Consider the following 14,244-nt stretch of genomic DNA (forward strand, 5'->3'; position numbering starts at 1 on the left):
AGGCTTCAAACTAATTTTATCTTATAAGAAATATTGTTTTCAACATTAGATAAAATTTTGAAAAATTCGAATTTCCCGTTTTTTTACAAAAAATAAAACTCTAAAAAAAACAATACTTAACCTTGGTAAAAATTTACTTTCGACTCAAATAGCTTTTCAAAAATTAAAAATATTGGCTTCAAACTTATTTTATTTCACAGAAAATATTGTTTTCGATATTCAGTCATTTTTATAAAAAAATCGAACAGTCCGTTTTTTTCATAAAAAATAAAATCTACAAAAAATAGTACGCAAATTTGGTAAAAATTGATACTACTCGTATCAATTTTTTATATAGACAAACTTTTAAACAAGACAAATCGACAGACGGGATGGGAAGTTATCAGTGTGGGTCGCATCCTAGCCTCTTTTTTATATAAGATTGACACAAAAATTGAAGCCAACAGATTATGCCAAGCGAAGAAGGAGAAAGTGATCACCAATTTCAAGGATCGCATCGTTATACTATTTAGGAATTGTGGAAGTGGACATTTCTTAGACTCTATTTTTCTTCATTAAAGTGAAGATACGTATGTGTGCTTAGAACAAATTCTTGAAACTGGATGGTTTTCCGCTTATTGCAATTATAGAATGTGTGCTTCTGCTGGGGCACCCTATATCACTTTTCTTTTTCAAACCACAAGAATACATTTTCATTAAAAAAAAACTGTTATATCTTTTGTGAAGACTTTTAAAGCATTTTTTTTTATAAAAGAATCACTTGACCTTCGTGTTCAAAGAATAAACATGAAACAAAAACCGATAAATTGATAGTCTTGTTTTATCTTTGGTATCATTTATAGCGTGATCATAAATAAATCAGATCCGGTTATGATTTGGTAATTAATATAATCTTATCTCCTTCGACATGAATAACAACCATCACGAAATTAACCAGTTCATAAAGCTATGAACTTCGTTTAACTGCTGCATGTCAGTTAATTATCACCTTTAAGACACATTATTATGTGTTATTATATCCATTCCACTCTGTGTTTTGGGTCTGGAATGGAGTCAGGAAAGTAATTTTCTTATGTTTATTTTATGTTTAGGTATAAGCTTTAGGGTGCACCTCTCATGTCAATATGTAAAGTAATTTGAGTAATTAATTAACTTATGGAGCTAAGTTGAATGAGAAGATTATTTATTTAAAACAAAAGAATTATTGTGGGTGGAGGAGAAAGGGGATAGTAAAATAGTTTTGCATGCATGTAATGTACCTTCATAAGGTTTATAAGGGAATCCATAGCTGCATAAATATAGGTACTCAAATTACAAGTTATATATAAACGTAATGTATCAAGTCTCACTTAAACCCATAAAAGCAATTACATAATTACTCAATAGATGGTGTTGTATTAGTGTAAAAACATAATGTTTTGAAACTAAACTAACAATCCTAATTGTTCTAGTGTCGAAAAAGGTGGAGTTCATCATAGACTTTCGTATAGCGATTTGTAGAAGAACTCTAATTCTCCTAACTTTTATCGTTTATTGGTTATAAAGGGATTTGCAATAAAGGCGGGTAGATGATGAAAATATCAATCGTTGCGTTTGCTGTGTGGCACGTAACGCGGTCCTGCTTTAACCACATTTTGTCTAGGTCCATATGGTTCAATTTGGGCCATACGAAATTAGTTATCATCGTTATGTAGAGCTCGCTGTTGACGGTGTCCATCTCACTAATGTCGTTTTCAAAAAAGTACGCACCAATTACGCTGCCGCGCCGCCGGCCGGCCCAAAATCCACAAGAAAAGGGATTTGAGGATGCATTATCACCTGGTGAACCTCGCGTGGTTTGGTGTAGTCCCATATACGTAAATTTAGTTTGTTAACACAGCCATTCATCCAAAAATGCTTTTCGGCCAAAATTGAATTCCTCTTCCAAAGATTCCCAGTCCGCGAACAATCGGCATTGTCCATAGTCATGAACTTTGAGCTCCTGGTTCAGCTGGCCCAAGTCCCGATGCAAAATTTGCCAAGTTAAAGTCTGCGAAAAGCCGACACTTTCACGGTCCGCGGCGATTTTCGTTCGTTAAAAGTACGGGTGTTGGCTGATTGTTTACTGAACCGGTCGTCTTAAATTTGGCCACCAAAACGTTGAAGAGTCGACTCTGAAAGCCAACCCGTCTACCTTAAAATGGGCGCAATGCGCGCAACGTTTGCTTTAACGAACACTCATTTTGGTAATAAAGTTTTATAATTTGAACGTGCTTTTCAACCGCGTGACTTGAAATAATCGGGTTGCCAAAATCTACCCGTGTCAATTGAAAAACCCTTTATAAGCCCAAAAAACAGTATTTTTGATATATTATTATGTTATACGATTTTAAGGCTGCTAAATAAGATTATGTATGAAAAACTAAGGATTTTAAGATTTAGAGCTTCTATTCAAAATTTAGCAAAAATACGTTATTTAGAAAAAAAAATGACAAATTAATAAAAGGTGTTATTTAGAGTTATAAAACTTTAAAATTAAATAAATAAAACAAAGGTAAATTTTTCTAATCGACATGATATTTACTTTATGCGAAAGATAAGAAGATTAGAAGCATTCACAAAGCTAGTGGCTATGTAGTCAAGGGATTTTAATTGGCTAAATCTAACTACAAAAGTAGTTGAAATTTCCCCTCCGACTTAGTGTAAAAAATTCGCCTACAAAGCTAGTGGACAATGATTTTGACGTTTCAGAATAAGCTGCTCGGTAAAGTCACACGAATTAAAAATTAAAAAAGAGGCTGGGATGCGACCCACACTGATAACTTCCCATCCCGTCTGTCGATTTGTCTTGCTTCAAAGTTTGTTTATATGTACTCGTATCAATTTTACCAAATTTTCGTAGGTACTATTTTTTGTAGATTTTGTTTTTTTATGAAAAAACGGACTGTTGGATTTTTATATAAAAATCACTGAATATCGAAAACAATATTTTCTGTAAAATAAAATAATTTTTTAGCCAATATTTTTATTTTTTTTTTACAAAAACTATCAATTCGAATTTTTTCAAAATTTTACTAAATGTTAACAACAATATTTTTTGAAAGATAAAAGTAAATTAAAGCTCAAAGTTTTGAAAAGATTTTTGAGTCGAAATCAATTTTTACCAACTTTTATTCTTTTTTTTTAGGTTTTTATTTTTTGTAAAAAAATGGACGACGAAAAAAACGTCGCGAACGTACGAACGTACATATGTACACACGCACGCACAAACATCTTTCTAAAAATCTTTTATTTCGACTCTAGGGACCTTGAAACATCGCGAAAAGTCAAAATTTTCAATTTGACAAATCGGACCTATTACAATGACTTCCTATGGGAAGTTAATAATAACCTTTAAGAAATGCTACTAAAATTGGTAAAAATCGGTAAAAATTGATAAACGACTAAAAAATCTCGTTAAAAAAAATTTGAAATCAAACTATTTCATCATATGCAAAATATTGTTATTAATTTTTAAATTTGTAAGAATAATTAAATTGACAACTATTTTAACAAAGCACGAAAACCTACAAACCTTTTTAGCAAGACAAATTGACAGACAGGATGGGAAGTTATCAGTGTGGGTCGCATCCCAGCCTCTTTTTTATTTCAATTACGTTCGTTCGGTCAGTTTTATGCTGTAACAGGAATCAAATTTCACATAAAAACATGTGAAGTGTAGCTGGAGATAAATTCATTATAAGCTTTTATTTCAATTAAAAACAATTATTTGAAACCGATGTCAATGCCAATTCATGTCAAATACAAAAATAAGTATCCATACTTATTTATTTGTTATAAATATATTTATGTACATTATTGGAAATAGTTATCTATGAATCTGCCTTCTCTCTTTCAACCGGAAAATTTTGATTAACCGTACCAATAACAAATCAAAAGAGCCAATTAACTTAAAGTCGTTATAAAAATGATCAATGATGTCATCTTTAGTTTTTTTATTCGATTAAGTAAATCACTCATTAGATTTCATATTTATCAGCTTTTTTTATAAGAGTTTCTTAGAAAAGTAATTTTTGTATTGATTAAATAAACAGGTGTTTTTTAACGCTTTTTACTAAATCAATAATATATTTTTATCAGTTGCACTTTTTGTGATAAGAAAACCAAAATAAAATATTATATCCACACTTTTGACCAAAAATAATAAAATAAAATAATAATTATTCAAAAAAGTCACGTAGTACAAACGTTTTGAAGAAAGTTTCAAAATGGGTGTAATACAAATATTTTTGTAAACAAAAATAAATTAACTTTTAAAATTTTATGAGCCAGTTTTTAAATGTTTTCTCTCACAACACCATCAAATAGATAACATGACATCATATCCAGAGTTTTGCCCCCTGCCGTTCTCTAAACAAGAACTAGAAAATAGAATCTTCATAATCCCATAGAACTGCTCACCTTTGTTCTTTTTGATTTTCATTTTTTCTTAATAAAAATAATAATGACAGCATAACTTATAATTAATGTGTTATCGCGCCAGCAAAACAAAATTTTGGAATAATACAACAATCGATCCAGAAGTCGCGTATGAGTTGTATACAAGTTCCAAACGAAATTAATGCTGCTAATCAGGTACATACATACATAAAGTCTCTGGCGGTCCTGCTAGAGCTATTTAAATGCTCTGGACGTGTCCAACGCTACTACAAGCTATGTATGCGTTTTGCAATGTAAACTAATTTATTGTGCTTGCGGCCTTTAAAAACATTTCCTAATTATGCAAATCAGCTTTAAAAATAATTAATTATGGTGACCAAATAATCATCACTCTGCGTGCATCTTTTTCCCCCCATGGGTGTGGTATAGCTAATTAACTATTCATTTATAAAAAGTAAAATCTACATTTCGTTGATTCAAAAGTCGAAAACAAAACAACAATCCGTTCCAAAAAAAATAAAATGAAACAAGCCCGGAAGCCGAATAACGAGAAACATGACCTAAAATCCAAAAACAAGGACTACGTCCTACTTTTCTCTATGAACTTAGAACGTATTGTTGTAATTTCGTCGGGGAGGAAGAAGATATCCTTGTGGAAAATGATTTCCCTTTCAGAATACTTTTGCATGCAGGAAGACAAACTTTCACTTGACAAAAGCACCACCAACATCAGCAGCCGCATGGATGAAAATGCGTCTTTGCATCAGGAAGCAAAACAAAATGAGTACGTATAAATTCACACCCGCAAAAGCCAGTGGCAAGTTGTCTGCCTCACTTTATTGTCTACTTTTCTATGCGCATGTTCTGATAATAATTCATTAATCATCCCGCCATATCGTCATCATCCGGAAGAAGATGCCCTCGGAGCAACGAAACTGCGATGCCATGACATGGAAAACTTATTTATAAAAAAAAACGCATTACTAAACTTTATCTGAACAAAAGGGGGACATTGTGAAATTGCATTTGGGTTAACATAAGATTTCCATATCCAATGAAGTGAACAAAAGTTGCAAAGAAGCACACAAAAATATATCACGTATACGCCCCGGTTGCTCTCTGTAAATGCAACCCCTGTTTTGTTTGTAAACAAATCTGTGTATCTATTAACCACTCAACTGTTACTTTATTTAAGAAGGGGTTGGAAAAAAATTCTTCAATTCCAATAAATTTCAATTCAATATAAATCGCCATGTTTACCTTTAGTTTTGTAGATTCAAGGAGATTTATCCAAACGTTGTTTTAATGTATCCAAATCAAAAATGTATCTATTTTTATTTTCTTATTTCGAAGTACAAAAGCACTAGAACCACTGGACCAAAACGAACTAAACAGTTGACGGAATCCAACTGAGAAGCGAAAAAAATTTGTTCAGACACAATTTACGAATAGTGGCGATTTTTGTTTCTCAACGAACTAAACACTTTAGTATTTGAATTTGGAATTTTTGTTTAGCTTTTTTTGAACTTGAGTAAATTTGAATTGAGTGAGATTGGGTGAGGCTTTATGCTCAAGATATCTGATATCATCCCTAGCGAATTTTTTTTTTTTTGTTTTGTTTTTCATCGAAAGCTTTTCACCAAGAAGTGTGAAGTTTAGCGAAGAAAGTTAAATAGTCAAATGGGAAACAGTAGGTGGTAAAAGTTGAGAGTCATTTAGTTAATTTGAAAATTTTACATCCAAGCAACTGACATAATATACAAATTTACATCAAATAATTTAATTACTTTTTTTTAGAAGTGTATTTAATCAAGGGAAGTCGTAGTTAGAATAAGAGGTTTCATTTTGAACTCTCTGTTATTTGACAGCTGTGACTTTTGAAGTTGGCATGTTTTGACATTTGACAAGTAAGAACTTTTTTTCTTTGGGATCACGTTAAAGATAAGGTCTATTCAAAGGCTTCACAATCGATTAAAGTCTTTAACGATATGGTTCGTCGTTATACAGGGTTATCCATTTTGGGGTTTCAAAAGAACACGTACATTTTTAACTTCCCATAGGAAGTTATTGTAATGGGTCCGATTTGTCAAATTGAAAATTTTGACATTTCTCGACGTTTCAAGGTCCCTAGAGTCGAAATAAAAGATTTTTAGAAAGATGTCTGTGCGTGCGTGTGTACATACGTTCGTACGTCCGTACGTCCGTACGTTCGCGACGTTTTTTTCGTCGTCCATAGCTCAAGAACCAGAAGATATATCGATTTCAAATAAATGTTGTTATACAGATAATAAGGCAGAAAGATGCAGAAAGGGCTCTGAAAAAAAGGTGCAAATTTTGGTTAACCCTAAATATCTTACGAACCAAAAACGCTAGCGACGTGAATTAAATTTTATATAATATATTGTAACGTGATATCAAAGAATTATATTTTTGAAAAAAAAAATATATTTAACGGTTTTTTTTTATAAATCAAAAAAACTAAAAAAAAATTGTCATCTCCAAAATTTTACGACTAAAATATGATTTCATCTCCAAAACAATTTTGTGCAACGAAGAATAATGTTTTTGAAATCTGATAATATTTTGAGAAAAATCGAATGAACAGTTTTTTTATAAAAGATAAAAATCTAAAAACACATTACTCAACATTACTCAAAGTTGGTAAAAATTGAATATCGATTCAAATATCTTTTCAAAAACATGAAATTTAGGCTTCAAACTTATTTTATCTTATAAGTTATTGTTTTCAAAATTCTGAAAAATGTTGAGAAAAATCGAATTGACAGTTTTTTTTACAAAAAATTAAAAACCCCAAAAAAATTAACAAAAGTTTTTAAAAATTGATTTTCGACTCAAATATCTTTTCAAAACTTTGATATTGGCTGTAATTTATTAAAAAAATCGAATTGACAATTTTTTTACAAAAAATAAAACTCTAAAAAAAAAACTAAAACTTGGTAAAAATTTACTTTCGACTCAAATAGCTTTTCAAAAATTCGAAATATTGGCTTCAAACTTATTTTATTTCACAGAAAATATTGTTTTCGATATTCACTAATTTTTATATAAAAATCCAACAGTCCCTTTTTTCATAAAATATAAAATCTACAACAAAATAGTACTCAAATTTGGTAAAAATTGATACGAATACATATAGACAAACTTTTAAGCAAGACAAATCGACAGACGGGATGGGAAGTTATCAGTGTGGGTCACATCCCAGCCTCTTTTTTTTTTAATAATAAATGGGCACTCAAAAGGTTATTAACACCCTTAACATGTTTAAAGTTTAAACACAGTGTGAGCTTTAGGAAAATAGGGAAGAATTAAAGAGGAGATACTGATGCAAATTGGTCTTAAAGTTTTGAATATCAAAATGATAGGGACAAACAGAGCTGGGTAAAGCATCCCACATACTCGATGTGCGGTTAAAAAAATAATCTCTATACTTGACACTACGTCCGAAATTGAGCTCAAGATTAAACTGATGTGCATTCCTAGAAGTACGAGTATTGAGGCTGAATTGTTTGAGGGGAGAATGCAACTGGCTAATTCGACAGAACATAAAATAAAAAATAAATTAGGTTTCGGTTATAGTTCTATCGCCTACCATGGCATGATGGTTAGTGCGTTGCATTGTCATGCCAGAGCTCTTGGGTTCGATCCCTGCCTATGCCATCTAAAGTCTTTTCACGGGTACTGCCTCTTCCGAGGAATTGACAAATTCTCCAAGAGTAATGCTAGTCATGAAAAAGTGCTTTCTCAAATTACCCGTTCGGATTCGGCATATAAACTGTAGGTCGGCTTATTGGTTGACATTACTAGGTTAAATAGCTTGTATAGTAAAGCGTTTCTATTGATAGAATCAAAAGATGCTTTGAAATCGACAAAAAAGGCGTACAGTTTTTATTTTATTCGAGTTTCACTGCGCAAGTGAACGAAGTATAAATATACTATCCACTTTGGAATATCCTTTACGAAAACCACTTTTAAAATTCGTTAAGCTTGTTTTCATCTTGCACCCAACTGTCCGGTGAATATTTTTAAGGCTGCATTCAGAAACGATATTCCTCTTTAATTTGCAGGGTCTTCTACATCACCCTTCTTGTGAATTGATATTATTAGGGCTCCAAAGAACTGATCTTTTTTATTATATTTTGAAAGTTGGCATTATGTGCAAAATACTACTTCATTTAAATAAGCACCACGCGAATTTCTGCAACCACGATTCCTTTAAGGTAATTTTTTACCCCTTTTTGACACATATTGAGCGGTATCTCAGCCATAACTTGACGAATCGTAGTTCTTAAGTGCCCAAGAGTTAAAGGTTCATCCGCATAAACACGGTTTTTTTGCGTAGCCTATGCAGCCAGCGGTGACAAATCGCATGATCTTGGTGGCCTGTTGATATCGCCACGACGAGAAATTACGGGGCCAGGAAATGCCTCTTGCAATAAAGCCATATTCAAGTGTTATGGCATATTTCACCATCTTGTTGAAACCACATATTCTCCAAGTCATGGTCTTCAATAGCAGGCAATAAAATGTCCGAACACTCCGAATTGACAGTGACAGTCGTTCCATCGTCGTTTTCGAAGAAGTAAGGTCCAATCACACCTCCGGACAAAAAAATGCACTAAACAGTGACATCTTTAATTACTTGAGGATTTTCAGAACATCAAATACTACAATTTATTAACATACTCACTGAGTGAGAAATGTGCTGCTTCGTGGCTGAAGAAAATTTTATTCCGAAAATCGCCGTCCACTGCTTGTTGTTTAAGCACGAATTTGACGTTTCTACGAACGTTGTGAATGGTCAGCTGGCTTCAGTTGTTGTGTGACCTATTCTTTATATGGATGTAAGTGTAGATCCAAATACAAAATACGCCATAATATGCCGTCCTCAAAATGGATAACCCGTTTCAACCGGAAATGAAAGATCGAAATTAACTTGGAACTTTGAACAATTTGTATTTAAAAGATTAACTTTCTGTACATATTTCCCTTTCTAGTAACATACAAAATATTTTTCCTAGGCCTAGAGAGTTTTAAAATTTCTAAAGAATACAAGTTTTAACATTTTAACTTGAAATATTTGTTTTATGAAAAGAAGTAGTCCCATAGTACAGTCCTGTGGAATACTAACCTTTTTTTTTGCTGTTGGAAAAATAATTTCTTAGAAAAAAACAATTAGCATTTGAAACCTCTATATAACATATGACTTTGTGAAATAGTTTTCATAGCTTTCAAATCGAAAGGTTTGAAAATAGCTTTTATGTGATTTATACTACAAGATAAAAGAACTTTTTTTTTAAGCTTAAGCTATTTTTTTGTTCAAGATTGAAACAATAAAAACAAAAAGTTATCAGCATAATGATTTACTCCACTGTATCCAATGGCCAACCTAAAAGAAGGGATGACATCAACCTATACTTTGACTTATCAGCATTTGGTTTTTGAGCTTTTTGAGTTAAAAAAAAATGAATTAAATATCTATCACTCAATGGTAAATTTGAGTTGAAAAAAAATAAACATCTCAAACTCTGAAATATTTTTGTTGTAGTAGACAAAGTGGCTCTTTAATATACGTTTCTTAACAGCTCAATGGTAGAAAGTAGAATGTAGCGTGATAGAAGGATGAGGACACTCCATCGTCGTCGTTGCAGACAACAAGGGAATCTTACAAATGTTTGTAGTTCCATGGTTTTTTTAAACGCATTATGGCCTATTTTCGTCACCCGTGTTTTCAAATTAATTTGTGTTAAAAGATTATTAATGGCTTATGTATTATGAAACGCGGAACTTTTGCGTGAGAGATTTTTTTTATTTTTGTTTACATCAAAATATATCTACTTCATTAAGTCTGGTATGCTTCTGTATCTACATATATACATATGATATAAAAATGTATAGTTAGAATTTTCATTCAGTCTTGGCGAATTATTATTTTATTTTCATGCTATGTTAAGCGTAATGATGATATCATGCAAAACGGTTCTTGATGATCATAGTCATAGGTAAAATTAGGTTTGTTTTAGCTTGTTTTTAGATATTTATGTATCTAGATATGTAGGATAAAACAACTTCTTGAAAGGAACTTGTTTGCTTGCAATGACGCGATACCCATTTTTTCAGCACTTAAAGTTGACTCTGAGTAAAGTTAAACAAAACCTATTTAACTCCCATAAATTAAGCAGGTTGCGATATTTTGAAACAATTTAACTAACATAATGTTGTAATTATTTTGTTTAATACTTTGCAAGTAAATAAGTTACAATACAAAAAAAATAAGGTTTTAACTTTTATACACATTTTATTTTTGTCAAATTAGATTGGCGTTTGCTACCAATTACTCAAAAAAACAATTTCACACTCAAAGCCATATCTAAGATGATGTATTATTCTTGTAAGAAAAGGGTGGCTTTTAAGGGCTTAAGTAGATAAAGCACAATAGATCAAAACAATGAAAAAGTGGTGATGGGGCTGTCTTTTGATTTAATGAACATTTCTAAAACTTTTTTAGACCTCAAATTTATGACATACAAAATTTGTTAAAACAGAACAAACATATCAAATCTTTTATTTGATTACACAGAAAAGTAGTTTTAAGTTCATGCCTATTTTCTTACTATAGTTTTTTTCAAACTAGGTTGTTTAACCGTTTTTTTGTCAAATTCAAATGGACAGAATATTTATGCTGTTGGGAACGTGGTCATTTTCATTTCCGAAAATTTTTATCAAAGTTGAACTTTGATTTTGAAACACAATTGTACGAAAAACATTGTTTAAAGCGTTTTTTGTTTTATTAAGCCTTAACACATCAATATTTTTTTTATATATTGTACGCGCACTCAAGGGGATTTGAATACCCTTATAAAGATTATACACAGCGCAAGCAATTAGGAAGGGAGGACAGAATTGGAAAGGAGTTACCGATGCACATTGGTTTTGAATGCCTGCACATTGTTATGAGTGGGAAATATTGAATCTGGTAAAGCTCTCCACATTCGTGTAGTGCGACTAAAAAACGAATCTCTGTACTTTATAGTACGTCCGAAATCAGGCTCAAGGGTAAACTGATGGGCATTCCTAAAATAACGAGTATTGCGGTTGAATTGTTTGAGGGGAGGAATGTAACTGGCTATTTTATAGAGCACTGCTTATGGAAGTAGCGATAAAATAATGAGAGACATGAAAAATTGCGACGGTGCTCAAGGGCGGCTCCAGATTTTTAAATGTACACATTTCAAGTTCTAAAGTGACAACTTTAGTTATTAAATTATTTTAGAACGCTATTTTCCAGCAAAGTATAGTCTAACTATTTAATTTAGTAGACTTTCTTCATATGAAAGCATTCCAAGATTCTAACAGTTTTCTAAATATGCCATATTTAAAAGCAAAACGCAATAGTTTAGAGGGTTCGTATTGGTTTCATGGAGAAATGTACGAAATTGTTTTGAAACTTTGCTTTCTTTCAAAAAAAAAAATTCTTTTTTGTTGCCGTTTATATTAGTGCGGAAAACATTACAAAAATTCAAAAACCCAGAAAATGAGAAAGAATCTGATATCAAAAATTTTCTGTTTTTTGACGTACTTTTTTCGGAATCAATTTTTTGGAGTCTATTATTGCTTCAACTTAAAGGAGTCAACACAACTTTAAAACTATAGAGAGAAAAATTTTTGTATCTTGAATTTAAGGAAATAAGTGCATTTAAGTACATAATTTCTCTGAATATAAAATACAAACAAACTAAGGGAAACAAATAAGCTGGGAAGAAATTTTTGTGTGGTCACAAATTACACGTTGTAGAATCTTTTTTAACTTCAGTTCTCAAGAGATTCAAAGCTTTTATATTAAGAAGAAATGAAACGTGAATTGTGTTTTTTAATTAGCCATTAGTTTAATAAAAGTGTCACTTTTACTGTTTTTGGGATATTTGTATTCTTGAAATTCGTGTTTAATTTTCAGTTCTAGAACATCTAAAGCAAATTCCCTTCAAAATGTAGATTTATTTAATTCTTTACGACCTTAAAATTTATTTAACAGAAAATCAATTTTGAAAGAAATAAATTGCCCGGCTGCAATACCTGCATTTTGGATCATCATCAATTTGAAAATTTGACCATAGAAAAGAGCTTGCATTAAAAAAGACAAGTTTATTGAAATCTGATTAAGTTCTTGAGAATATTTGAAAACAAAATAACGGCTTCATGAGGGGTACTCTTCTGGAGCAATACCAAAACATGTTTTTCTTGTAAAAAAAAACCGAACAAAAATTAGAGAAAGTTCTAAGAAAATCTATCGGTTCATTTCTGCAAAAAAATCGGATTTTGAGTTTACACCAACAAATTTTTAAGAGGACTGCTGTGATTTTTAGTATTAAAACATGAAAAAAAACGCCTTAAGCTAATCGGCAATCAGTGGTTTATGCTTTAGAAGCCAGGATAAACCGACAGAGACGGATGGAATGGGAGACCCACTTTTTTGACTTTTTTTTGACTTTTCTAAAATGTCATGTTTGATGCGAATTTTTTTACGAATGCAAGTAAAAATCACTTCAATGTTCACTATTTATGTGCAAAAAATAAAAAGATGGAATTGAAGGCTAGTTTCAGGAATTTAAAGGGAACTTAATATAAAATTGATGTTTCTTATTCAAGGATTCTCCTTAAAAACCTTAACCTTTTTCTTGGAAACAAATCAGATCATTTATAACAATAAGGAAAAGTGTCGGAGACAAAAGGGAGCCCTGGTTTATTTTGTTTATTTTGTGGATATCAGATTTAAACCCGTCCAATACTACTTGAATTGAACTGTCCGACAAATAATTTGTAACCCAATGAAGAAGCTTTTTCGGCTTTTTTAGGAACATGCTGGACAAATGCAATTTTCCATCCACTCGGAAAGAGACCTGTAGAATAGGACAGATGGAAAAGCTGATTCAGTGGTTTTGCCAGCGTTGAAGAACACCTCTTCAGAACAACAGCGGGGATACTATCCGGGCCAGTGGATTTGTGAATGTCAAGATTTTTAAGTACTCAAGTAACTGAACGAGGGCGAAAGAAGTTTGGTCTTATAGAATCGTTTACGCTTTTAAGTGCAGTCGGAGTCATGTCACTCAATGGCAGCATCGAATTAACAGCAAATTGTGCTGCAATCTTTACCAATCGAGCTTACATAGGGAATGCCATTGGAAACAAGCGTTGGAACCAACGAAGACCTAGTTTAACGCTCATTTTTTTATAAATGACCAGAAATTTGTACTACCATTGGGACATTGCAGTATTTTTATCCGTAATTTCTGGTTATGTAAAAATTTAATGCGTCGTATATGTCCTTTACAGGTCTTTCTAGCTTGTTTGAACTTATACTGTTTCCTCAGTTGGGTTGGTTTTGTAATTCCGATAACTTAAATTTTTGGTCCTAATAACCTCTTTACAGCCCGAATCAAACCATGAGTTTTCATTGGGTTTGATAGATTTTACCCTATTTCGGATAAAATTTCTCATTCCACAAAGAATTAAGTAAAAGTTCCTGAAGAATTCATGATGTAGATCCACTCCAAGTCATGTATCAAAAGAGTCTGTAAAAATATTTCCTGTAATTAAAAATTTGAAAAAAGTTTGTTTTCAAAAATTTAAATGCCACTTGTTAACTAGTTAAAACGTATTTTTGTTAAATATTAATAAACGTTTTATATTTCTATTTCGTTAAAAAAATTTCAAAATATAGAATTTAAAAAAAAAATGTTTTAATATTTTTTTGATACCAAAAAAAGAACAGGGACATTTTGGTCATCAAATATTATTGAGACAGTATAA

The 14,244-nt window shown here is 31.6% G+C and overlaps 1 protein-coding gene across 2 annotated transcripts in view; it reads right to left on the reverse strand.

Moving 5' to 3' along the window:
* LOC129944502 (tubulin polymerization-promoting protein homolog) overlaps nt 1-14,244 on the reverse strand; it is a 379,947-nt gene that overhangs the window by 11,947 nt on the left and 353,756 nt on the right. The window contains exon 1 of one of the 2 annotated variants that reach the window (XM_056053973.1): nt 5,680-5,894. The exons of the other annotated variant lie outside the window; for it this stretch is intronic. The gene's annotated coding sequence lies outside the window, so the exon portion shown is untranslated. Of the gene's footprint in view, nt 1-5,679; nt 5,895-14,244 lie in introns of those variants that run through there. 2 annotated transcript variants of the gene reach the window in all.

Source organism: Eupeodes corollae, chromosome 2, assembly GCF_945859685.1.
Source record: "Eupeodes corollae chromosome 2, idEupCoro1.1, whole genome shotgun sequence".
NCBI lineage: Eukaryota > Metazoa > Arthropoda > Insecta > Diptera > Syrphidae > Eupeodes > Eupeodes corollae.